This window comes from Triticum urartu, chromosome 7A (assembly GCF_056163025.1).
Source record: "Triticum urartu cultivar PI428250 chromosome 7A, HENAU_Tu73, whole genome shotgun sequence".
In the NCBI taxonomy this organism is placed as follows: domain Eukaryota; kingdom Viridiplantae; phylum Streptophyta; class Magnoliopsida; order Poales; family Poaceae; genus Triticum; species Triticum urartu.
Window position 1 is genome coordinate 576,141,186 of NC_141879.1, and position 27,378 is coordinate 576,168,563.

The 27,378-nt window shown below is 44.3% G+C and overlaps 1 long non-coding RNA gene across 1 annotated transcript; it reads left to right on the plus strand.

The window, feature by feature from the left end:
• The first annotated feature begins 4,720 nt into the window (after window positions 1-4,720).
• LOC125522544 (uncharacterized) lies at window positions 4,721-7,064 on the plus strand. The gene is made up of 4 exons (XR_007289811.2): window positions 4,721-5,059; window positions 5,134-5,527; window positions 6,079-6,343; window positions 6,429-7,064. It is a non-coding gene; the product is annotated as an uncharacterized LOC125522544 (long non-coding RNA).
• Window positions 7,065-27,378: the final 20,314 nt, after the last annotated feature.

Consider the following 27,378-nt stretch of genomic DNA (forward strand, 5'->3'; position numbering starts at 1 on the left):
AGCCTCGTTCATAATGACTTTACGAAGGTCACCCTTAGGCACAACAATGCGATCCTCGAAGAATAGAGTAACCTTGTCATCAAGGCGATAGCACTTGTACTTGGGTTGGCTCTTGGCAATCCCAATCTTCACCTTCTTCACCATAGCATCAAGAAGCTGGGCCTCACGAATCTGATCTTCCAAAGTAGGAGAGACTTGGAGGTTGGCAAGGAATCCTTGAGGAACAACTTGGAGATTAAGTTTGCGGAAAGCTTCACAAAGATCCGGTTGGTAGGGCTTGAGACTCAAACTGTTGTAGTAAGCCTTCCTGCTCAATGCGTCAGCAATGACATTGGCCTTGCCAGGAGTATATTCAATACTCGGATTATACTCTTGAATCATTTCGACCCAACGAGTCTGCCTGAGGTTGAGATTGGGCTGAGTGAAGATGTACTTGAGACTCTTATGATCAGTGAAGATGTCCACTTTCCTTCCCAACAAGAGATGTCTCCATGTTAAAAGAGCATGGACAACTGCCGCCAACTCGAGGTCATGAGTGGGGTAGTTCTTTTCGTTGGGCTTCAACTGGCGAGAGGTATAGGCCATAACTTTCTTCTCTTGCATTAACACAGCACCGAGACCTTGAAGGGAAGCATCACAGAAAATCTCGAATGGTTTGGATTCATCAGGAGGAGTCAGAACTGGAGCTGTGACTAACTTCTCTTTGAGGGTGTTGAAAACGATGTCACATTCAGGCGACCAGACGTACATCACATGCTTCTGGAGAAGGTTGGAAAGAGGCTTCGCGATCTTAGAGAAATTCTCAACGAACCTTTGACAATAGCTTGCGAGCCCAAGGAAGCTGCGGAGTCGCTTCACATTCTGAGGCGGTTCCCAATTCACAATTGTAGACACCTTCTCAGGATTAACAGCTATTCCCTTGGCGGAGATGATATGCCCAAGGTAGAGAACCTCATCAAGCCAAAACTCGCACTTTGAAAACTTCGCATAGAACTGATGTTCTCTGAGTTTGTCCAGCACCAATCTCAAGTGCTTGGCATGATCCTCCTTGTTCTTGGAAAAGACCAAAATGTCATCGAGATAGACCAAGATGAAGTCATTTGTGTAGGGGTTGAAGATGAAGTTCATCATGCAAGAGAATGTTGGAGTATTGACAAGGCCGAAAGACATGACAGTGTATTCATATGAACCATAGCTTGTTCTGAAAGCTGTCTTGGGGATGTCTTGTTCACGAATGCGAATCTGATGATAGCCCATACGAAGGTCAAGCTTGGAGAATACTTGAGCACCTTTGAGTTGTTCGAAAAGCTCATTGATGTTGGGAAGTGGGTACTTGTTCTTTATGGTCTTCTTATTCAATGGACGGTAGTCGACACAAAGTCGGTCCGTTCCATCCTTCTTTTTGACAAAAAGAACACCACAACCCCATGGAGAAGAACTTGGTCGGATGAGACCCATACACTCTTGTATATCGAGTTGTTTCTTCAGCTCCTTCAACTCTTTAGGTCCAAGCTTGTAAGGGCGTTTGCAAATAGGTTCCGTGCCAGGCTCAAGATCGATGACGAATTCAACTGGCCGGTGAGGAGGCATTCCTGGAAGCTCTTCTGGAAAGATGTCTTGATATTCACAAACGACTGGAATCTGAGAAATGGCATCCAACTCGCCCTTCTCATTGAGAGAAAATAGTCGAATGGTATCATCACGAGTGTCGGGGATATACCCCGCGGTATGACCCGGCTGGGACTTGGTAAACCGGCGGATGGTAAACCGACGGAGAGTTAAGACAGAGAGTCAAGACAGATGGCTAAGACAGACGGTAAACCGGCTGGTATTAAACCGGCAGACAATGTTAAACCGGCAGACAATGTTAAACCGGCAGACGTTAAGAAGCCCAGGAAGGGAAGTCAAAATAGTTTAAGTTAAAGTCCGAGTTGGACTCCACATGTAACCAGCCCCTTCAACATATATAAGGAAGGGCAGGGCTTCTCAAAGGGGGACAAGAAAACAACAATCTCTAGGGCTAGACACAATGAGAGGAGAGCCGGTTTACGGCGACTCCCTCGTGATGATAATGAGATCTAGTCTCAAACAGCATGTAGGGTTGTTACCGGATGATGTTTCCCGGGGCCCGAAGCTGTCTAAATCCCTGTCTTGTGTTGCGTCTCTCGATTTCGCTCAACCCCTATCAAGCTACCACATAGATGCGTTGGCCTCACGACTAAGTCCTCACCCTAGGACATCTGCCGTGACAATTCCACAACAGTCGGCGCCCACCATGGGGCACTACGGATGGTGGTGTTGAGTTCTTGAAGGGATCTCACACAAGGATCGAGAAGTTCACAAATTTCCAAATGAAGAAGAACCAATTGAAAGGACCTGCATCAACTCCCGAGAGGATTGAATCATTGCTGCTGCTACACTCACGTTAATTACGGTCAAGTACTAGTAGTTGTGCGGTTTACAAGATCTGATTGATTTTGGAATAATACTATGTACTACTTCTAGTACGAGAGTTCTAATCAGGAAAAGTTTTTGATCAAGTCAACTCCGATGCATCACGAGAAGACTCAAGAAGCATCAAAGAGAGATTCCAGCATAACAATATGGTGTAAGCCGGTCTTGGAAAAACTGGTCTAGACAAGACCGGGTCTCAGAACGAATATGGCATGTCTTGTACGATTAGTTGAAAAAACAAATATCCAATCTGAGCCGGTTTACCTACCTATGTGTCTTGTCCGGTTTAAAAAACAAAGGATAGTACCACGACCTGGGCGAGAGTTAATCTATTAGTCAATCACCACAACCCAGAGGATGAATCTGGGGTACCTCTGACTCGCCCCCAGACAGCTATAGCTGCGGCCTCGCTTGTGATTCGCCTGTCCTGACCGAGGGATTCTTGAGTTGCCCGTCTCCGCCGTGTCTACGATGGTCAAACCATTGCCTGGTCAGCTCGCGTCTGCAGCCCAGCGTCAAATCGCCCTCCGCTGGCCTCGCTCGCTGCTGCTCTATTGCCGGCCGTTCCTCGCCGGCTCGTCATGGCTGGACCCTTACTCCATTGAACCGTAGCCGCGGTTACTGCCTCTGCAGCGCCCTCGCTACTATTGCTGGTTGCACTTGAGCTACCTCTGACTGTGCCGCGTCAGAGTCGCCCCGTGACGACCACCGCGCCGCAACAACTGCAGCAGGAGAGCCGCCGACCATCGTGCTCAACTTACATGTCCGCTCTGCTCAGACCCTGTCATCGCGCCTTCCCACATGAGCCGCCGCCTCCAGGGCCGGCCTCGCTGTCACAGTTGCAGCCCGACGCCCTCGACCCGGTTGCGCCTTCCAATTTGCTGCGTGAGTCGCCAACGTGCCTCTGCCTGTTTCCAAACCGCCGAGCACGCCTTTGAGTCGCCACCGGGCGGCCTCCGCTGGTCGATCCGTTGCTGACGAGCTGCCTGCAGTTTTTCTTCACTTGACAAAAATATCCGTTTCTAACGCGGCCTTCTGCCGGTTTAGATCACGAGCCGCAGGTCCTGGTCAAACCGCGCGGTCGCCGGAGGGACGCATTTCTTCGCCGCCGGTTCACTGGCAGGCCCTCATGGCTAAATGCCTCAAGCTGAGCCGCTGGGTGTAATCGCTGTCTCCGCCTCGTCAAATCTGAGGCCCTGCTTCGCTGGGAAGCCGCGGGCTGCCATCTGTTCTACGCCGCTTCAACAACCGCAGCCCAGAGCCGGCCTTGCCTCGCTTTCAACATGGCCAATAAGCCGCCGTCCCCTCCACAACGATAAAGGCTTTCTCTTTCGCGTTCCGTTCACAGAGGCTATCCCAGCCGCTCGCGAGCGCATGTAGATCCACACCAGCCGGACCCGCAGCCCATGTGGCATTTCACTCCGACCCCACCTCGCTTCCCTTTCTAGACCAATACGTGATGAATACAGAGGCCAATCCTCCCATACGTAGAGACAAGCGGCTACCCATACCTATACTGTGGTCACGAGCCCGCCATGTGGGAGGAGCAAACCATTCAAAATTTGAATCGGCTCCCAGTTCCTGACCGCAGCTCCGAGAGCTTGGAGAGAAATCCCCAAAAGATCTTCCGTCCGTCGATGGAGCAGCCGCCGCCAGGGATGTACCTCGCGTTGGAATCCTTTACAACTTTAGACACTGACGGTGCAAAGTTGAGAGTGTATTTAACTCTTTATATATATTATGATAGCAGTACTTTAGGCCATATAGCTGCAACACTTTATGCATGCCTCGTCCACCGCACACCATTATTCTTTTTTTTAGGGAACGAACACCATTATTCTTGAGTGCTAGTACTGCCATGCCTGCCATCCGGTCGACTCGATGCAGCTCCGTGTAGCATTCATGCATTGGACGAGTAGTACCACGCTCATGCACCTCTGACAGGAATATTGCAGTACGCCTGTCATCTGAGAGGGATGGGGCTTCAAAGAGAGAGGTGGGTCCTATCATGTGTCAATCGTGCGTCTGTCAGGAGGGTCCACCGGTAGTAATACGACCACAGCATGACACGGTGAAATCAAATACGCAGCAATACGAGCAGTCTCCGTGGTCCCATGCTGTGTTGGCCTGCATGCAGCGTTGATCCACACGCGTGCGCGAGCGGACGGGATTGCCGCTGTGAATGGAACGCGAATGGAGAAAACCGTGTCCTACAACGATAAAGGCTTTCTCTTTCGCGTTCCGTTCACAGCGGCTATCCCAGCCGCTCGCGAGCGCATGTAGATCCACACCAGCCGGACCCGCAGCCCATGTGGCATTTCACTCCGACCCCACCTCGCTTCCCTTTCTAGACCAATACGTGATGAATACAGAGACCAATCCTCCCATACGTATTCAGAGACAAGCGGCTACCCATACCTATACTGTGGTCACGACCCCGCCATGGGAGGAGCAAACCATTCAAAATTTGAATCGGCTCCCAGTTCCTGACCGCAGCTCTAAGAGCTCGGAGAGAAATCCCCAAAAGATCTTCCGTCCGTCGATGGAGCGGCCGCCGCCAGGGATGTACCCCGCGCCGGAATCCTTCACCCAAATTCCTTCTAAGGTATGCTCAAACCCATGTTCAATCCATTCAATTCGTTCTTCAAGGATTCATCTCACATTCCCTCCGGCGGCCAGCTTCTCCTCCATCCCTTCCCAAGATCCAAATTTCGGTTGGACCCAGCTAGAAGAACAAGAGGAGGTGGGTGTGGCAGATTTGACGGATAGCGGAAACCATTGCGGGGGCGGGATCGACACCGAGCATCAATTCCAGTTCTCTGCCACAAGACCAGATCCAACTTCCTCGATTGCTGAGGCCGACGGCGAGGTGAGTTGTGAGAACTACGATCTCCAGCTCCGCTCGCCACCGCGAGATTTCCATGGATACACTTGGCCAGGAGATGGATGCTTGGAGTCGCCGCTGTCAGAGATTCAGACACCTTAGTCTCCTGTCGAAGAACAGCAAACCACCACGCTTGACAGTAGCTCAATCAGACCAATCTGATCCTGACCAATGTCCATGGAAGAGAAGGTAACCACATGCGCGTTAGAACTCTCTATGTGTTGGTCTTTGCCTCCTGTTGAATGGTTTGTGGTTTCGGTTATTTGAAGGAGTTGACTACATGTGTGGCTACAGTCAACTGAGTTGTTTTTCTGTTAATATGTTCCAGTCTGGTACTGTGTATATATGACACCTAGTTTCCCTCTATATTTACATTACAGTATAGAAAGCTGGGACTGAAATATTTTGGATTAATCTCCCAGCTATTTAAGAGTACCGATCCATTCGAAAACCTTTACTGAATTGTTAGGTCTTAGGTGTCATATATATTTTGCCTCTATTTCGTTAAGTGAATTATATACTGAACTGTTAGGTGTGAACCACAATAAGCTTTTTCGTATAATTAAGTAACAATGATCTCTCAAAAAGTGCTGAACTCCATGAACTGGTTTCTGCTGTAAGTGCAATCTGGTTAGTTCTATATGTGAACAATCTGATAGTGTGACAGATTTTGAAAATGCAGATAAGCTTATTCACAGAACCGAGGCTTTCCCTGAGAAGATTACCTTCTCTTTTTGCAGGATACATCGTGGGAAAATACCAGATCAGCGTCAGCCTAAACAGGGAAGTGTATGTGCGCTTGAAAAAGCAATGCGTAGCTTTGTTCAAAGGAAGTCTGGACAAGTGGTTTCCCCTGAGATTGAAAGAGAGTGTGACTCATTTGCAGAGGCATTTGAATTTTACAACCTTTATTCCTGGGAGATTGGGTTTGGCATCCGATATGGTCAATCTAGGACAAATGCACAGAAAAGCAAAACCAGTCAAGACATCGTTTGCGGTTGTGCGGTGAGTATAATCAACATCAAGTGCATCTTTTGCTGTTTTTTCGTTATTTCAAGATACTAATCTTGGAGTCGCGTTATAATTTCAGGGAAGGCCAAAGAAAGAAAACACCAAGTCAGTAGCCTATACCCTTACCGTCGCGATTTGAAGGCCTCCGACCAGATCTTCCTCCCAACCACGACTTGGGTTGCGCGGCCCCGGGCTTTGCTGGCGTGCTGGCAGTCGAGCGAGCCCCACCACGGCGACAAGCCGACGACCACCACATTCTCCTTCGCGTCCTACGGCCGGATCCACCCGGTGCGATTACCTACAGGCCGTTGTGGTGGATCTTATTTACGTTTACGTTACCACTGGACGAAACGAACAACTCCGGATCATGTATAACTCGAGACATGCAATTTTGTTGTCGGTGTCATGGATTTTTCATAATTTGTTTGTTTCTTCCAGCTCTCCTTTCTACCTGCATACTTCTGTCTTCTTCTTTTTATATAAAACTCCAGTGCTACAACGATGGATCTTGGATCTTGTAGAATGCCATCACTTGCGACTTTTGTTGCCAGTCGTTAGGTGATATGGATTTGTGCTACAGGTACAGGCCGGAGACCTCAGATCTTATTTTCTGGTCTGACTTCGTATTCTCATGTGTGCATCCCTCCGGCCGCTGCTGTCCAAGAAAATTGATGCATGTATGCGCTCTCATGTGTGCATATCCATATTCTTGTATGCCTAGTATATCTTTCTTTTAAGTTGAAGTGAACAACTTTTTAGTCATCTAATTCAAATGTTATTCCACTGTGAGGACTATTTATCTTTTGTCTTCAACTATTGAAGAAAATGTATCAGAACTGGACCAAACTTTTTGTAAACATATGTGCAGTACTTTTTAGTGTGTTGCTCTGCACTTTGGGATAATAGTATGTGACTGGGATTTGCTTCGAAGCACTTTTTCTGATAATAGAGAACTAACCAACCCAGTGCTAGCAGATCCCCTTAATATTCAGGAAGAAATTGAGCCCGTTGGAGACTAAAAAAAAATGAGCCCCTTATATTATTTAAGTTCTTGCTAAAGCACAATTTCAGAAAATACAGTGTCTTTCAGTTTTCCAATAAAGTACAATATATTCATTAAGAAATTTCTAAGGAATTGTCCACTAAGTTAATTAAACATGATATGTTTTTTAATAATTAACCACAGTTTGGCATATTTAATCAAACACATAATAAATTCATTAATTAATCTTTATCTTTAATTATTGGTGCTCCCTCGTTAGATGGCATGTCGAAAGGTTACATAGTTTGAAATTCGAAATTACTTCCTTGCACGATCCTTGCACGAGCGATGATCCAAAGGTGCAAATACATGCATCAAACGTGATGAAAGGCTCAGCTGATGATGCCGTCCATAAATCGTGCAAGGAATTTCGTGTGTGTAGCAATGCTCTTTGAAATTTGAATCACATGACCAAGTAGTAGGGCAGTGTGATACGTCTCCAAAATATCTATAATTTTTTATTTGTTTCATGCTATTATATTATCTGTTTTGGATGTTTAATGGATTTTATTATGCATTTTTATATTATTTTTAGGACTAACCTATTAACCGAAGGCCCAGTGCAAATTGTTTTTTTGCCTATTTCAATGTTTCGCAGAAAATGAATATCAAACGGAGTCCAAACAACCTTCGAGAGAGTTATTTTTGAAACAAACGTGATCCAGTAGACTTGGAGTGGACGTCAAGAAAGAAGCGATGAGGCCACGAGGCAGGAGGACGCGTCCAGGAGGGTAGGCGCGCCCCTCACCCTCATGGGCCCCTCGTGGCTCCACCGACCTACTTCTTCCTCCTATATATACTCATATACTCTGAAAACATCAGAGAGCACCACAAAACCCTATTTCCACCGCCGCAACCTTCTGTACCCGTGAGATCCCATCTTGGGGCCTTTACCGGCGCTCCGCCGGAGGGGGAATCGATCACGGAGGGCTTCTACATCAACACCATAGCCTCTCCGATGATGTGTGAGTAGTTTACCACAGACCTTCGGGTCCATAGTTATTAGCTAGATGGCTTCTTCTCTCTCTTTGGATCTTAATACAAAGTTCTCCTCGATCTTCTTGGAGATCTATTCGATGTAATTCTTTTTGCGGTGTGTTTGTCGAGATTCGATGAATTGTGGGTTTATGATCAAGATTATCTATGAACAATATTTGATTCTCCTCTGAATTGTTATATGTATGATTTGTTATCTTTGCAAGTCTCTTCGAATTATCAGTTTGGTTTGGCCTACTAGATTGATCTTTCTTGCAATGGGAGAAGTGCTTAGCTTAGGGTTCAATCTTGTGGTGTCCTTTCCCAGTGACAGCAGGGGCAGCAATGCACGTATTGTATTGTTGCCATCGAGGATAAAAAGATGGGGTTTATATCATATTGCTTGAGTTTATCCCTCTACATCATGTCATCTTGCTTAATGCGTTACTCTGTTCTTATGAACTTAATACTCTAGATGCATGTTGGATAGCGGTCGATGTGTGGAGTAATAATAGTAGATGCAGAATCGTTTCGGTCTACTTGTCGCGGACATGATGCCTATATACATGACCATGACTAGATATTCTCATAACTATGCACTTTTCTATCAATTGCTTGACAGTAATTCGTTCACCCATCGTAAATTATGCTATCTTGAGAGAAGACACTAGTGAAACCTATGGCCCCCGGGTCTATATTCCATCATATTGCTTTACTATCAATTTACTATTTCCGCTATCTTTTACTTTGCAATCTTTACTTTCCAATCTATATCATAAAAATACCAAAAATATTTATCTTATTATCTTTATCAGGTCTCACTTTTGCAAGTGGCCATGAAGGGATTGACAACCCTTTTATCGCGTTGGTTGCAAGGTTCTTATTTGTTTGTGTAGGTACGAGGTGATTTGTGTGTAATCTCCTACTGGATTGATAGATTGGTTCTCAAAAACTGAGGGGGATACTTATGCTACTTTGCTGCATCACCCTTTCCTCTTTAAGGAAAAACCAACACATGCTCAAGAGGTAGCACAGTGTAATATGAGGAAAGTTTTATAATATCAACTTTCAAAAAACAACTTACATGACCGAGTAGTAGTGCAGTATTAGGATATCAAACTCCGCACTTTCTTGAGTTAGATGAAGGTTTTTTCCTTCACGCTGACTTTTTGTTTACATCAGCCACACTCGTTGGTGGAGCCAGAACTTCAGACCTAAATTTCTAATTACACATGCTCGAGTTTGGATATCAACAATGGATTTTAATGAACAACCTAGGGAGGATAGGAAGTAGAACAATCGATTCCTATTTCTTCTCATCTGCGGACTACTGCTACAACGGGATTTAAATGGGTTGGGCATTACACGTGCCTAGTAGTTAAGTCATCTAACCTGAAGGACCTTAAGGTATAGGGCATGAAGGACTTATCAAAATTTTATCCCTTATGATACGAACTTTGTTCATGCACGTTACGCACTTGAGAGAGCGATTCGGAAGAACTTCACTGTCATCCATAACAATTTAAGAATTTTGCTCAAGCGTGTGGCACACTTAAGGTATAGGGCATGAAATAATTATCAAAATTCTACCTCCTATGATACAAACTTTCTTTATACATGTTGCGCACTTGAGAGATCTATCCGTCAGAACTTTACTATCATCCATAATAATTTAAGAATTTTGCTCACCCGTGTGGTGCACTTAAGATATAGGGCATAAAGGACTTATCAAAATTCTATCTCTTATAATAAAAACTTTGTTCATGCATGCTGCACACTTGAGAGATGGACTCTGAAGAACGATAACGTCATCCACAACAATTTAAGAACTTTGCTCAAGCGTGTTGCGCACTTAAGGTATAGGGCACGAAGGACTTATCAAAAATTTATCTCTTATGATGAAAATTTTGTCCATACACGTTGCGCACTTGAGAGGTCGATACGGAAGAACTTTACCATCATACACAATAATTTAAGAACTTTGCTCATGCGTGTAGCGCACTTAAGGTTTATGGAACGAAGGACTTATCAAATTTTTATCTCTTATGATAAAACTTTGTTCATACACGTTGCGCACTTGAGAGATCGACGCGGATGAACTTTAATGTCATCCATAATAATTTAAGAACTTTTCTCAAGCGTGTGGCACAGTTAAGGTATAGGGCACGAAGGGCTTATTAAAATTTTATCTCTTATGATGAAAACTTGACTCATACATATGGCGCACTTGAGAGATCGGTCCGGAAGAACTTTACCAGTATCCATGACAATTTAAGAACTTTGCTAAAGTTTGTGGGAACTTAAGATATAGGGCACGAAGGACTTATCAAAATTTTATCTTATATGATGAAAACTTTGTTCATACACGTTGCGTACTTGAGAGATCGATTCAAAAGATTTTTACGGTCATCCATCTGAGACCAGTTAGCAATCTTACATTATTATACAGACCAGAACTTTGCTCAAGAGCGTGGCGCACTTAAGGTATAGGGCACGAAGGTTTTTTCGCTCGCGATGACTTTTTGTTTGCATCAGCCACACTCGTTGGTGGAGCCAGAACTTCAGATCCTAAATGTCTAATTACACATACTCGAGTTTGGATATCAACAATGGATTTTGATGAACAACCTAGGGAGGATAGGAGGTAGAACAATCGGTTCCTATTTCTTCTCATCTACACTACTGCTACAGCGGGATTTAAATGGATTGGGCATTACACGTGCCTAGTAGTTATGTCATCTAATCCGAAGGACCTTAAGGTATAGGGCAGAAGGGACTTATCAAAAAATTACCCCTTATGATACAAACTTTATTCATGCATGTTACGCACTTGAGAGAGCGATTCGGAAGAACTTCACTGTCATCCATAACAATTTAAGAATTTTGCTCAAGCTTGTGGCACACTTAAGGTATAGGGCATGAATGACTTATAAAAATTCTACCTCTGATGATACAAACTTTCTTCATACATGCTGCACACTTGAGAGATCGATCTGTCAGAACTTTACTGTCATCCATAACAATTTAAGAACTTTGCTCACCCGTGTGGTGCAGTTAAGGTATAGGGCACAAAGGACTTATCAAAATTATATCTCTTATAATAAAAACTTTGTTCATGTATGTTGCGCACTTGAGAGATCGACTCTGAAGAACTTTAACGTCATGCACAACAATTTAAGAACTTTGCTCAAGCGTGTTGCGCACTTAAGGTATAGGGCACGAAGGACTTATCAAAAATTTATCTCTTATGATGAAAACTTTGTTCATACACGTTGCGCACTTGAGAGATCGACACGGAAGAACTTTATCATCATACACAATAATTTAAGAATTTTGCTCATGCGTGTAGCGCACGTAAGGTTTAGGGAACGAAGGACTTATGAAAATTTTATCTCTTATGATAAAAACTTCGTTCATACACGCTGCACACTTGAGAGATCGACGCGGAAGAACTTTACTGTCATCCATCATAATTTAAGAACTTTGCTCAAGCGTGTGGCGCACTTAAGGTATAGGGCACAAAGGGACTTATCAAAATTTAAAATTTTATCTCTTATGATGAAAACCTGATTCATACATGTGGCGCACTAGAGAGATCGATCCGGAAGAACTTTACCAGTATCCATAACAATTTAAGAACTTTGCTCAAGTGTGTGGGCACTTAAGGTATAGGGCACGAAGGACTTGTCAAAATTTTATCGCGTATGATGAAAACTTTATTCATACACATTGCGCACTTGAGAGATCGATCTGTAAGAGCTTTACCGTTAACCATAACAATTTAAGAACAATGCTCAAGCATGTGGTTCACTTAAGGTATAAGGCACTCCCTCCTAGGCTACTTCCCTTCTTACCGTCGATGAAACCGAGCACCAACATGCTGTCGATTCCTCTCCTCCAAGGCTGCTGCCATGTTATCGAGGAAGCCCAACATGGCGACGACCATCACCGTCTTCCGGCCAGATCCACCCGTCCCTTCCGATGACCATGAAGGCCATATCCACCCTGAGCAAGCACTGATGACTTCCTTGATGGTCTTCCTTTTCTTCTTTCTTCTTGGTTGTTTACTGAATCATTCAAAGTTCCAAAGGGAAATAAGATCTGAAGCACACACTGCTCTCCTCAAAGCCTAAGCATGCAATAATGATGAATTTTTGTGCACTTCTGAGATTGATTTTCCTATTTTAATGAATCTAGGATCATCGCAGCAGCTCCATTAATAGGCTTGATATCAGAATTTTTTTCTTGATAGCCTTCCTTCTCCTTTTCTCTCTGAAGCCGGTGATTTACTTGTTTGTTTTAATGGTTGTCTGAAACCATTTGTTGATGTTCATATAAATTAGTTTGAACGAATTGTTTTATAATGTGACGGATTTTGCATCATGCACGCATATGGACATAATGAGATTTTGTTTTTCTTTTCTCCATCTTGTGTGGATTTGATAATTTTTTTACTTGCACAACACCACCAGCAGCCCGTTGTTGGTCCTGAAATTGAAACTGAGTAACTTGTACTGTTGTAGTTTTGGAGTTGATGTGAGGTGGGATTTGGAATAGGGCTGGATCTCTCTTGATTTATGTTTTTATACTGGGTACGGTTCCTAGAGCTTGTGATTGTTTTGTTGCTCTGTGATTTTCCGGCTGTTTCACTCAAGGATTTTATGTGTGGGGCTACACTGTCACTTGTTAGAAAGTGATTTCTTTGAGAGGTGATTGATTTTTTTCTTGGTTATATTTGCTTCATCCCGGTATAGGAGACAAAGCAGGTAATGCGCAACGTGACAATGCGTTTCAAGTTAGATCCAGATGTTGCACACTCAAAAGAAAAAAAATCCGCACTCTGCTGACCTTGCTGTACTCTGTTCTTTTTTACTTTTTCTTCTTCTAATATGTGAGCTTGATATCTTCTTGTCCACCGCACATATGAATTAGTTCAGGATCTAAATGCATTGTTCTATTCAGATTCTTATACAAGGGTTTATTTTTGATAAATACTTACTCCATGCAACTATGTAATTTCTCTAGGACTTTACTAAACCATTGTACGCACTGTGTCACATTATGAATTACTTTATGTTAATAACTTAAGGACGCCATGTTCTACTCTGGTACTTTTTTGTTGTGTGGCCAAAGAGTCTGAATTACATTATGTGCATACCTCGAGGACTTCAAGTTCTTCCGTAGTTCTGTGTGGTACTTTTTTGGTTCCCAGCGGAATGTTATCATGCTTGACCTTGAGCCATACTTTTTCATGCATATCAAACTATTTCTAAATTATTGAAGAACTTTTTTTTGTAAATTATATAATCGAAACACTATAGAACTGTTTGCTACCTTGATCAAACTTCTCGTAATACTGCATGATTTCCTACAACGTCATAAGGACTCTGTGGCTAATTTTCATATTTTTTTACAAACAAGCAAGAACACGCACTTCAATTTTACATAAACTTGTTTGTTTGCTCCCTCGCGACATCGTCAACACGGACCCCAAAACGGATGTTTTGGACATATTATTTTGGACGAGAACAAACGTGAATACAATTCATGAAAACGCGATGGAATTTATGCAAACGGACATAATTTTGATATAATTTTCATAAACGGAATGATATTTCATGCATTCAAGGAAAACTTGAAAAAAACTAATTTGTAGCGGATGTTGACCACGCATACCTCGTCATAAGGACTTTGTGGTCGTTCGTGCTATCGTCGACGTGGTCCTTCCAGCAGCGAAGGAGCGTGACGGCCATGCCTGAAGGACTTTAGCCACATTTAGATGATATTTACTGGTGCACTTTCTTTTCACTTGCCCGATACTTAGGATATCGAAACAAAAGAACTTTTATCAGGATTCATACACTAAACACTGAGTTCTAGACATAACACTTGACATGAAGTTATTTCTTCACACAAATTGTAAGGGCAAACTACGAAGGTCTACCATCTAGTTGGGCACTTTGATCTCACATGACCTGTACTCAGTGAGTACGAAACAAAGTACTTTAACGAGTATAGTCAATTACAACTAGTTTGTAAGGCATTATTTCTCCTAAATGTTTTCTATTAGACTTTGTTGCAACATTCCAGATGACTTGATGATGGAGGCAGAAAAACACCGAGTTATGGACTCTGGATAAATTGTGCACTTTACTAACATTTCTCGGGTACTTGATCCAACGAGATCAAATGACTTAGAAACTTACGTATACTAAACACTCTCTCTAGCATGCAAGTGGGCCTTTGATTCAGCGCGACAAATACTTAATCAGTACAATGACATTTATTGAGCACTTTGTCTCTACATGTGGCATACTTAAGCGATCGAACCCAAAAGACTTTTGCCTCCTTTAGATGTTATTTACTGGTGCACTTTCTTTTCGCTTGCATGGTACTTAGGGTATCGAGCCGGAAGGACTTTTGTCAAGATTTATACACTAAACACTGGGTTCTCGACATAGCACTCATATGATGTTGTTTGTTCACAAAAATTGTAAGAGAAAACCACAGCTAGTTCATAAGGCATCATTTTTCGTAGATGTATTTAGTGCTTTGTTGCAATATTCCATATGACATTACTATGGAGGTATAAAATTCCCGAGTTATGGACTATAACTCAATTGTGCACTTTACTACCATTTCTCAGGTACTTGATCCAACGAGACTGTAGGACTTAGACATTTTCGGGTACTTGATCCAACACTTTCATCTAGTATTCAAGTGGGTTGATTCAGCGGGTCTGATACTTGATTAATCAACAACGAGGGAAACAAAACTAGATGGGCATATTATTTATTGAGCACTTTGTTTCCGCGTGCGGCGTACTCAAGCAATCAAACCCGAAGCATCCAACAATCCCCACAACCATCTAACATATGCGTTGGAGTTAGTCGGGAAGCATACAATAATGGTCATATCTAACTAGTCGGGCAATTCATATTGGAGGCACTATCTCGTCCGGATTTATTAGTCCTCTCATACTTTGAACATAAAGCTAACTACTAAATACAAGTTATATGTAGCAAAGGTAATATCCTTGGAAACTACATTTAAATACGAATATAATAATATAATTTTTGATGATATGCATCATTAATTTGTTAGTTAAATATATGGTCAAACTTTGACACGTAACATGATGGGGACTAAGGGCAACTCCAATGACCGAACCAAACTGACACAAAATGTGTTCGCCTTTTGTCTGTTTAGGTGGCCAGTGCACCCAACTTGTGAAACACATTTAAAGGGACACAGAGCTAGTCGTTGGGTGGCTGCCGCATGGGCAAGTGGTTGAAACCGAGCAGATGCGCGGCACGTCCGTCAATCCACGTGGACATGACACAGACAGAAACACAAAATGTGTCGCCACATCGGGCCATGATTTCTGTCCACAAGGACGCGAGCGGATGAAATTCGACCCCACGTGAAGTAGCCCTAATAAACCTGGATGTACATAACTTGCGATTAACCGCGTCAAATTCTTCTTTAGTTTATATAAGAGCTAAATACATTGGAGGTGCCTTAATTTGTCCTGGACGATCAGTTTGGTACCTAAAGTTGCAAAATACATAAAATTGGTGCTCGAACTTGACCGTTGATGCAAATACAGTGCCTTGTTCCATATCCTAACGTATGTCCAGTCTGTGTGGCATGCCTGAGTGACGGTGACCCAACCGTAAGTGGTTGAGAGCGGGAAAAGCGCCGGGTATTCTGAGCGTGGGATTTTTTTACAGAAAACCTATATATTTTTTTAATCACTAGGAAAGACCTCAAATATAGTGTATGCTAGCGAGAAATAACATAAGAAAAAATCGTTATGAAGGGAATTAAAACCTGGTACCTCCTGGTCAACTACGGCCGATATGTCTACTCGGCCGAAATATGCATTGCCTTCACCTCTTAGCTAGAAAGCTATGTAGACGCATGTATCACTCTTTAATTTTCCTAATGCGCTATCTATTAGGTTATTTTCAAGTTCTTGTTCAGTTTTATGGGATGTAAATTTTTCCATATAAAATATACAATATGCAATTGTTTTTTATTATAAATATTTTTCCCTGATTGCGTACTTTGAAGAGGTAGACATGAACTTTTCCAAAAATCTATGAGGATCGAAATAGTTCAAACTATATTAGAAATTAATGTGTAAATTTATGTATGTTCATTCTGGACCACAAGCACACACAATTATTGTTTATCTACATTGTATTTCTAAAATACCCAATTATTAACATATTGACAACATTGTATTTTGTAAACTATTCAACATGATTAAAAAGTATTGTGTTGAGCTTTTTAATACAACTATTCAAAATGTTACAGAATACTTTTTATTTTTTAATACACATTGCACTTTTTGTAAATACACATTGCCAATTTTTTAATGCAAGACGAACATTTTTTAAACACACGCGCTATAATTCCTTAATACAAGTTAAACATTTTTCAAAAACAAGTTAAACATTTTTCGAATGCAATAACACTTTCTTTAAGTTTATGCCACGCGCTGGACATACGTTTGGATACGGATGAAGAAATTGTATTTGCATGTCCGATCAAGTTTGATCATCAGTTTCATGTATTTTACAACTTTAGACACTGACGGTGCAAAGTTGAGAGTGTATTTAACTCTTTATATATATTATGATAGCAGTACTTTAGGCCATATAGCTGCAGCACTTTATGCATGCCTCGTCCACCGCACACCATTATTCTTTTTTTTGAGGGAACGAACACCATTATTCTTGAGTGCTAGTACTGCCATGCCTGCCATCCGGTCGACTCGATGCAGCTCCGTGTAGCATTCATGCATTGGACGAGTAGTACCACGCTCATGCACCTCTGACAGGAATATTGCAGTACGCCTGTCATCTGAGAGGGATGGGGCTTCGAAGAGAGAGGTGGGTCCTATCATGTGTCAATCGTGCGTCTGTCAGGAGGGTCCACCGGTAGTAATACGGCCACAGCATGACATGGTGAAATCGAATACGCAGCAATACGAGCAGTCTCCGTGGTCCCATGCTGTGTTGGCCTGCATGCAGCGTTGATCCACACGCGTGCGCGAGCGGACGGGATTGCCGCTGTGAATGGAACGCGAATGGAGAAAACCGCGTCCCACAACGATAAAGGCTTTCTCTTTCGCGTTCCGTTCACAGCGGCTATCCCAGCCGCTCGCGAGCGCATGTAGATCCACACCAGCCGGACCCACAGCCCATGTGGCATTTCACTCCGACCCCACCTCGCTTTCCTTTCTGGACCAATATGTGATGAATACAGAGACCAATCCTCCCATACGTATTCAGAGACAAGCGGCTATCCATACCTGTACTGTGGTCACGACCCCGCCATGTGGGAGGAGCAAACTATTCAAAATTTGAATCGGCTCCCAGTTTCTGACCGCAGCTCCGAGAGCTCGGAGAGAAATCCCCAAAAGATCTTCCGTCCGTCGATGGAGCCAGGGATGTACCTCGCGCCGGAATCCTTTACAACTTTAGACACTGACGGCAATGTTGAGAGTGTATTTAACTCTTTATATATATTATGATAGCAGTACTTTAGGCCATATTGCTGCAGCACTTTACGCATGCCTCGTCCACCGCACACCATTATTCTTTTTTTTTGAGGGAACGAACATCATTATTCTTGAGTGCTAGTACTGCCATGCCTGCCATCCGGTCGACTCGATGCAGCTCCGTGTAGCATTCATGCATTGGACGAGTAGTACCACGCTCATGCACCTCTAACAGGAATATTGCAGTACGCCTGTCATCTGAGAGGGATGGGGCTTCGAAGAGAGAGGTGGGTCCTATCATGTGTCAATCGTGCGTCTGTCAGGAGGGTCCACCGGTAGTAATACGGCCACAGCATGACACGGTGAAATTGAATGCGCAGCAATACGAGCAGTCTCCGTGGTCCCATGCTGTGTTGGCCTGCATGCAGCGTTGATCCACACGCGTGCGTGAGCGGACGGGATTGCCGCTGTGAATAGAACGCGAATGGAGAAAACCGCGTCCCCTCCACAAGCCACTAAAGAAATCTTTCCTTAGGTTCAAGCCGCGGCTGCAGATGTACTTCGAGGCCATCACTGGACCACGCCAAGCTGCCCCATCGTCGCGGATTGACTCTGCCTCTCGCACTTTGTCGATCCGTCGCAATCTCCCGCCGCTTTAAAGTCGCCATCGTCTGGGCAATGACCTACCTCGGCGTCGAAAGCCTTAACCCGCTGGGCGCCCTTCCGAGTTGTACCTCCGAGACACTGCCGGATTACTTCTTATACAAGCCGCCTTGTGCTACCTCGAGATGCCGCGGACGCCGTTCACCTCCGCCGTGACCCGGCCTCTGCTGCTATTAAACCGGCCTCTGCTACTGTTGACCCGGTCTCTACTGCTGCTGCGAGTCGTCATGGCCCTAAGCCGGTACCTCCGTGAGCCGCCGCCGTCTCACCAGTGCCTTGCCTCTACTACTGCTACGCGGTTACAGGCGAGTGTCAAGCCGCCGTTGTAAGAGGATGACTCGGCCATGGTTCATAGGTGCCTCGGAGACCTGCCTCTAAATCGCCAGCACCGGCCCTACGCGTCGCTAAGCCCGCCGCCGGTTTATCACGCGGTGAGCCACTGTTGAATCGCCGGCCCCGAGCCGTCCGGATCACCCCCGTCTCAGCCGAGTTACCTTGCACCGCTAACTCGCCGCTGCAAATTGCCTTTGTTGTTTTGACTTCAAACCGGCCGCGCCTCTGTGATCCTAACTCCATGGCCGCGCCTCCGCCTGAAGCCGACGCGCGCTAAGCCACCACCGCCTAGCGCTTCGCTGAGCCGCCGTATTGAGCTACCGTCGTTCGCCGCCAGGTCTCTACTATGGCCAGGAGCTGCCTTCAAGTCGCCATTGACATGGCCTCGCCTCCGCTGCAAGACGCCCGCTGTCGGTTTCCCTTGATAGCAGTTTTGATCAAGTCAAACAGTCAACTATATTATCAGGACATGTGCGTTGGCAGTTTGGATGGAATGATCACATGCATGGCTACTAAGTACTGTGTCAGGGGAGGATAGCCGCCGAAGACATTCAGATAAACTGCTATCAACATACAGTTTTTGCAGTACTACCACAGGCATCTACTAAAAAAAAGAGGGGTTGCCACTATCCGGAAACGGATTAGAACACGCGCTCAGATTCTGCTACTGAACTGTGCATCCGCCTCGTTAATGGATCGCCTCCGAGTTGCCGCCGACCTCAAATCGCCGTCTTTGCAGAGCTGCTACGAGCCGTTGTGCCAACTCATCTCCGCCACCGGGCTGCCCACACCAAGACGCCCTTGTGTGATACTGTTCGTGTGAAAACTGAAGCTAAAATCGGCTACCATGAGTGCCAGTTGCAAGTGCTGCTGCTCCCACTTACGTGGTTTACAACAAAAAGGGGAGAAAGGCAAAGGAAGGTCACGTGGGTGTTGTTCTATATAACATCAGTGAAGATCAATGTGCATATACTATTAAACATTATCTGGCACCAGCATCCGCATTCATCTGACAAAAAACAAAATCAGGTGATATCCGTCTATTTTATTAGCAAAACATTGTTTTTGTCAAAGAAACAATTACTTTGATCTGTATCTTTTTTGTATGCAGGGCAATTATTTATTTCCAAATGATGATATATCGCGGAAATTTGTCCTTGTTGTGCCACTCAATAGAAGCACCCAAGTTGCTGCCCTGGCAGACCAATCCATATCGGCATATCAGGATCACACCCGTTCATACAAAGCTGCTCAATGGGCGTGCGCAAGACACCACCCCTGTGGCCCAAACTACTCGGACTCACCCCAGATTGATCTCAGCTTCGCTGAAGTAATTATTAAGCTCCATGGCGGATAAAATCCGGCTTAACATATCAGGTGAAATCTATCCAATATTTTTTTATAATACATATTGCTTTCTTTAAAAGAGCAATTACTCCGGCTTGCAAAGATATTTAATGCAGGACCTTAAACTGCCATATTGGTGTAAATTTAAAGGCCGATAATTTTCGGCTTAAAAAGAAGGATTCCGGTTTACTATCCGGCTTACGGGAAAGTTATCTCCCACAAAGCTTTGAAGCTCTCGATAGCCGGTTCAAAATACCGGATCAAGAAGAATTTATCTCTTACAAAAAATTAAAGGTTGTCAAAGAGAACTTGCTGCCATGATGCGCCATTCAAACATGGGTGTCCTGCCTTATGGGCTCATCTTCATATGATTACTTGGGGGCTTCCTGTTCAAACATAGGTGTATTCACCAAAAATAACATGGCGTCACTACCCTCTTGATGCGGCTATCAAGACAATATTATCATCAGGGGCCAAAGAGAGTTTGTTGCACAGCACAACTCAAACATAGGCACCCGACGAGCATAGCTCAAAAATATAGCACATGGGGGCTTCAGCTGACAAAGCGGAGTCCTATCCATTAATCCGGCTATCACGCCACAACAAAGCTCGGGAGCTTCACACCCAAGGGGCCAAAGAGAGTATTGTTGCTATGCACAGCTCAAACATAGGCACCCATTGAGCACAGCTCACAAAGTTACTTGGGGGCTCTTTGTGTAAAGTAACAAAGAGCTTGAAAGGACCCTTGTAATTGGGTATCGACCCACGGCTTGGAAGCCTGGTGTATTCATCTAAAATCCCGGATTAACCTGCCTTCATCAAGTAAGCCACTCCTATCCACGTAATCCTGGCATGACCCGCCGAACGTTTGACAGTTACTCTCATTGAGACCCTGAACTTGTCAAAGTTAAAATGACGATTGGTTAGTTGGAGGCCCATATTAAAGGCTTTGTCAAATGGTTTAACTCAGCGGCCTGACAGCCCATGAAAAACCTCGAATTTGGGCCTGGCGGCCCTTGAAAAGCCTCGACTACACGGTTTTATTTGCCTTTGTCAAGATTTTTCTCTTTTGATAAATTTTATGTTGAACCGGTGTCTATTGACCCGGCATGACTACCAGTCATCAAATTAACCCGGTGTTCGTTAACCCGACTCGACTTTCAACTACAAGTTGTCAGTACATAATCACTTATAATTCGGTGTTTATTGACCTGGCCTGGCTTTGGACTATAAGTCGCCAGTATATATTTGGATTGCGCCATTGGAATTATGCGCTTATAAATCATTGGGTATATTATTCAAATAGCCAACCTGGCTGGATTTTTATTATGGTTATTAATAACCAGTATTATGATTAAGGTTTTCAAAGTCGCTTTAGCGCAAATGGCTATCATATTATCAATAGATATGATTTATTCTACAATTGAAGGAATAGTCCCGAGTTGCTGCAGGCTTACGACCCGACACTAGGGGGCTACATTATTTCAGTTGAAATTACATTAAATACACAAGTCTCATGTCGCTGCAAGCATGCACCATGACACTTGGGGGCTAATGCAAAGTCATTTTTTTGCTCACCTTATTGAAGACCCGACTCATCACATGGTAATGAGCCGGCCCTTGGGGGCTACCAATTGCCTCTGTCAACAATTTAAGGTACAAAGCTTTTTATCCATTACATTGAAGGGTCCACTGCTCAGTTGGTAAAGCACAAGGCTCTTAACCTTGTGGACGTGAATTCAAGCCCCATGATGGGGGTTACATCATATGATGTTATTTTCATTGAAGAATATATCAAAGTCCCAGCTCAATATTATCTTACTGAGCCGACCCTTGGGGACTACACATTGATGATCAAAGTTTACAAGATTATATTTACAAAGTCCCTGCTCATTATTGCATAATGACCCAGCCCTTGGGGGCTACACTGGTTGAAGAGTTTATGAGAATAAGGCACTTTCAAGTCCCAGGTTGCTGCAAGCATGACAACCCGGCACTTGGGGGCTACATATGTAGAATACTCAATTCTGACTAGTGATTGATGAACAACCTGGATTTCTGCAAGATTGTGATATTCATATTGAAGCAAGTCTTAACCTGTTGCTATGCTACCTTCTTAAGACTTGGGGGCTACAAGTGATAGGCATATAAGAGGTATATTTTCAAGCTTCATGTTAACTACAATTATGACCTGGTGCCATCAATATTTGTAAACTGTCAATGATAAACCGGCAAGTTCAAGTCTTAAACCGGCACAGTTCTACATTCTCAAACCGGCAAGTTCTACATTCTTAAACCGGCTGAAGATCAAACGAGTATTTCAAAGGCCAATATTTTTGTTAAGCATTGGGAGCTAAAGTCAAAGGAGTTATTCTTCACAATATTTCTCTATGACAAACCGATGTCAGCAAATTGATTATGAAGCTGGTCTATTGACTCGGATTTTATAGAAGAAGGAAGTGACAAGGACTTAAGGATAATCAAGATCAGCTTAACATGGATAAATCCAAATTAAACTGGGGGCTAATGTCGGGGATATACCCCGCGGTATGACCCGGCTGGGACTTGGTAAACCGGCGGATGGTAAACCGACGGAGAGTTAAGACAGAGAGTCAAGACAGATGGCTAAGACAGACGGTAAACCGGCTGGTATTAAACCGACAGACAATGTTAAACCGGCAGACAATGTTAAACCGACAGACGTTAAGAAGCCCAGGAAGGGAAGTCAAAATAGTTTAAGTTAAAGTCCGAGTTGGACTCCACATGTAACCAGCCCCTTCAACATATATAAGGAGGGGCAGGGCTCCTCAAAGGGGGACAAGAAAACAACAATCTCTAGGGCTAGACACAATGAGAGGAGAGCCGGTTTACGGCGACTCCCTCGTGATGATAATGAGATCTAGCCTCAAACAGCATGTAGGGTTGTTACCGGATGATGTTTCCCGGGGCCCGAAGCTGTCTAAATCCCTGTCTTGTGTTGCGTCTCTCGATTCCGCTCAACCCCTATCAAGCTACCACATAGATGCGTTAGCCTCACGACTAAGTCCTCACCCTAGGACATCTGTTGTGACAATTCCACGACAACGAGCGGCAAAGACAATCACATCCTCAGACGAGTGTGTCAATTGAATCTACCTGGCAGCACAATCAAGCTGAGCCTTGTGCTTAGAAAGGCAGTCCATTCCGAGAATTAGATCAATATCCGAGTTACCAAGAACAATTGGAGAGGACAGAAACTTATAGTCGCCCAACGTGATAGTAACATCCGGGATGCAATTGTTAGATGTCATTTGCTTACCCGGAGACACAATCTTCAATGGGAAAGGAATATTTTCAATCACAAACTCATGCTTGGCAACAAAAGGTCTTGAAATGAAAGAAAGCGATGCACCAGTATCAAAAAAAAACTTTTGCAGGAATATCATTAACAGGAAGGTTACCCATGATCACTTCTGACGAGTCCTCTGCCTGAGCTGCGTTCAACAAGTTGACCTTAGCATGCTTGGGATTATGCTTGAGCACTGCATTGCTAGCAGATCTCATAGGAGGAGGAGGAGGAAGACGCCTCTGGTTGAAGCATTTGTTTGCATAGTGACCCTTCTGCTGACACTTGTTGCACGTGACCTCTGAAAGCGGACGGTGATACGGAGCACTTGACCTTGGAGCATGAGACGAAGTCTTGTTCTGAAAGCCTGGGTTGGGTGGGTGGGAAGATCCATTGCCACCTTTGCTCTTCTGCCGATAAGGCTGAAAGAGCGGAGGAGGAGGAGGCAACCAATACTTTTGCTGCTTAGCTGCCACTTGAGTTGAGGAAGAAGAAGGAGTTGCATCCCTGACTCTCTTCTTGGAAGCATCGCACTTGAGCTGAGCAGCCTCTTGCTTTAGTGCCATATTGTAGAACTCATCGTACTTCTTCGGCTCAAAAAGCACAAGAGCTAGTTGCAGATCTTCTCTGAGGCCACCTCTGAACTGGTAAATCATGCTCTTCTCGTCAGGGACGTCTTGCTTGGTGAAACGAGCGAGCTTCTGGAACATGATGTTCTATTGGTAAACAGACAAGCTGCCTTGCTTTAGATTGCGGAACTCCTCACGCTTGCTCTCAACAACACTCTGAGGAATGTGGTGAGCTCTGAAGTCTTGGCGGAATTCATCCCAGGTAATCACACGACCTCCTCTGGAATCTTTATATTGCTGATACCACTCTGCAGCTTGGTCTTTGAGTTGGAACGAGGCAAACTTGACAAAGTCCTCAGGCCTGACGTTGCTGCACTCGAAATGTTTGCAGATATCCACGAGCCAATCATCAACGTCTGTGGCCTCGACACAGTTACTGAAGGTCTTCGGCTGGTTTGCGAGGAACTGGTTGAGTGTAGCAAACTGATTTTGATTGTTGCCATTGCCTTGATTTCCTTGGTTGCGCTCTTGCAGAAGTTGCATAATCAGCTGCGTGTTGGCGTTGGTAGCGGCCATCACAGCTTGCCATGCCTCCGGAGGTGGAGGTGGTGGCGGCAGTTCCTGATTCTGACGCGTTGGAGGAGCCATCCTGAAGAGGGTGACATCCGTTAGCATCTTAAAAGACAAATATTTAGCTGAATCAAATGGATCGAAACTGCAACATATAGCCTTAACATTCGAACAAGAATGGACGAATGAATTCCAAAATAAATGGTCACACTTCCATAAATTGAGAAGCCACTTAGATAGAGGTAGATGAATAAAACAACAAGGTACGGACATGAACAAATACTTGGTAAGGATTACCCAATCACAAACCAAATATCTGCGGAAGAAATACTAGAGCTACATGAATTCCCACATATGAAACTCCCGAAATTTTCCGGTTATGCAATCAGGTGTTGGGGATACAGGGGAAGCATAATATCTCACCCAAAACTAGCAAATCCTACATCCAGTTGTATCCATCCTTCAACACATAACCAAGAAACCTTCGGAAATCATTTACCTCAACCTTCGAAAAGCATCCGTTATACGAGTTATGGCAATACTCCCAAACTCCCGCCCCAGTACTGGGTGGCGTCGAGGTTATCTCACCAACAACTGCATAAAAGAGATTTTCGATGTCGGCAAAACTCAGGTATTCCAGAATTGCAACGATAAAATTGTGACGACAACACCTCGGAGCTCAACTCCCTGGGACACCGCCACAACCCCTAAATGTCAGGAGGCACCAAGAACAATGTTCTCGTCACAAAACCATCGGAATGATTCCAAGATACCTGCGTGATCCTAAATTTTTTTAGTGAAATTTGAGAAGAGAAGAGTCAAAACTCTATGTTATGATGCCTCACCAGAGCGACGAAGGGACTGAGGAGTAAAAAGAATCCTACTCTCCGATATATATAATCCTAAAAGACTCAAAACATTTTTCTAGACTCAACAACGTCAGTGATTCGATCAAGCAGGGGGCTCCTAAGTCGGGGAAGGCTCTGATTACCAACTTGTAACACCCACGATGCGGCTATATCTCCCACGTGTCGGAGCATGACTTAGAGGCGTAACCGCATTGTAGGCAATGTCGCAAGAGGGGTAATCTTTACACATCCCATGTACTAAATAAGAAAGAGGTACATAGTTGGCTTAAAATCGCCACTTCACACAATAACATAAATATAGCATTACAATCATCCAGATACACTCAAGGTCCGACTGCGGAACCAAAATAAAGACAACCCCAAATGCATAATGTCCCCGATCGCCCCAACTGGGCTCCACTACTAATCGTCTGGAAAAGAAACGTAGTATAGTCCCGAGTCCTCATTGAACTCCCACTTGAGCTCAGTCGCATCTCCTGGAATGGTATCATCGGCACCTGCATCTGGTTTTGGAAGTAATATGTGAGTCACGGGGGACTCAGCAATCTCACACCCTCGCGATCAAGACTATTTAAGCTTATGGGTAGGTAAAAGGTATGAGGTGGAGCTGCAACAAGCACTAGCATATATGGTGTCTAGCATACGCCAATGAGAGCGAGAAGAGAAGGCAAAGCATGTTCGAGAATCTATGATCAAGAAGTGATCCTAGAAATACTTACGTTCAAGCATAACCCGAGATCGTGTTCTCTTCCCGAACTCCGCCGAAAAGAGACCATCACGGCTACACACGTTGTTGATCCATTTTAATTAAGTTAAGTTTCAGGTTATCTACAACCGGACATTAACAAATTCCCATCTGCCCATAACCGCGGGCACGGCTTTCGAAAGTTCAAATCCCTGCAGGGGTGTCCCAACTTAGCCCATCACAAGCTCTCACGGTCAACGAAGGATATTCCTCCTCCCACGACGAACCGATCAGACTCGAAATCCCGGTTACAAGACATCTCGACAATGGTAAAACTAAACCAGCAAAGTCGCCCGAATGTGCCGACAAATCCCGATAGGAGCTGCACATATCTCGTTCTCAGGGCACACCGGATGAACACTACGTACAACTAAAACTAACCCTCAAGTTTCCCTGAGGTGGCGCTGCAAGTGGCCCTATTTTGGACCAACACTCAGAGGAGCACTGGCCCGGGGGTTTAAAATAAAGATGACCCTTGAGTCCGCGGAACCCAAGGGAAAAAGGCTAGGTGGCAAATGGTAAAACCAAGGTTGGAACTTGCTGGAGGAGTTTTATTCAAGGCGAACTATCAAGGGGTTCCCATTATAACCCAACCGCGTAAGGAACGCAAAATCAAGGAACATAACACTGGTATGACGGAAACTAGGGCGGCAAGAGTGGAACAAAACACCAGGCATAAGGCCGAGCCTTCCACCCTTTACCAAGTATATAGATGAATTAAAGTAGACAAGATATAAAAGTGATATCCCAACAATAATCATGTTCCAACAAGGAACAAACTCCAATCTTCACCTGCAACTAACAATGCTATAAGAGGGGCTGAGCGAAGCGGTAACATAGCCAAACAACGGTTTGCTAGGACAAGGTGGGTTAGAGGTTTGACATGGCAATATGGTAGGCATGATAAAGCATGTGGTAGGTATCGTAGCATATGCATAGCAATAGAGCGAGCAACTAGCAAGCAAAGATAGAAGTGATTTCGAGGGTATGGTCATCTTGCCTGCAAAGTTCTCCGAGTTGACGTAAGCTTGATCCTCGTAAGCGTACTCAACGGGTTCCTCGATCACGTACTTGTCTCCC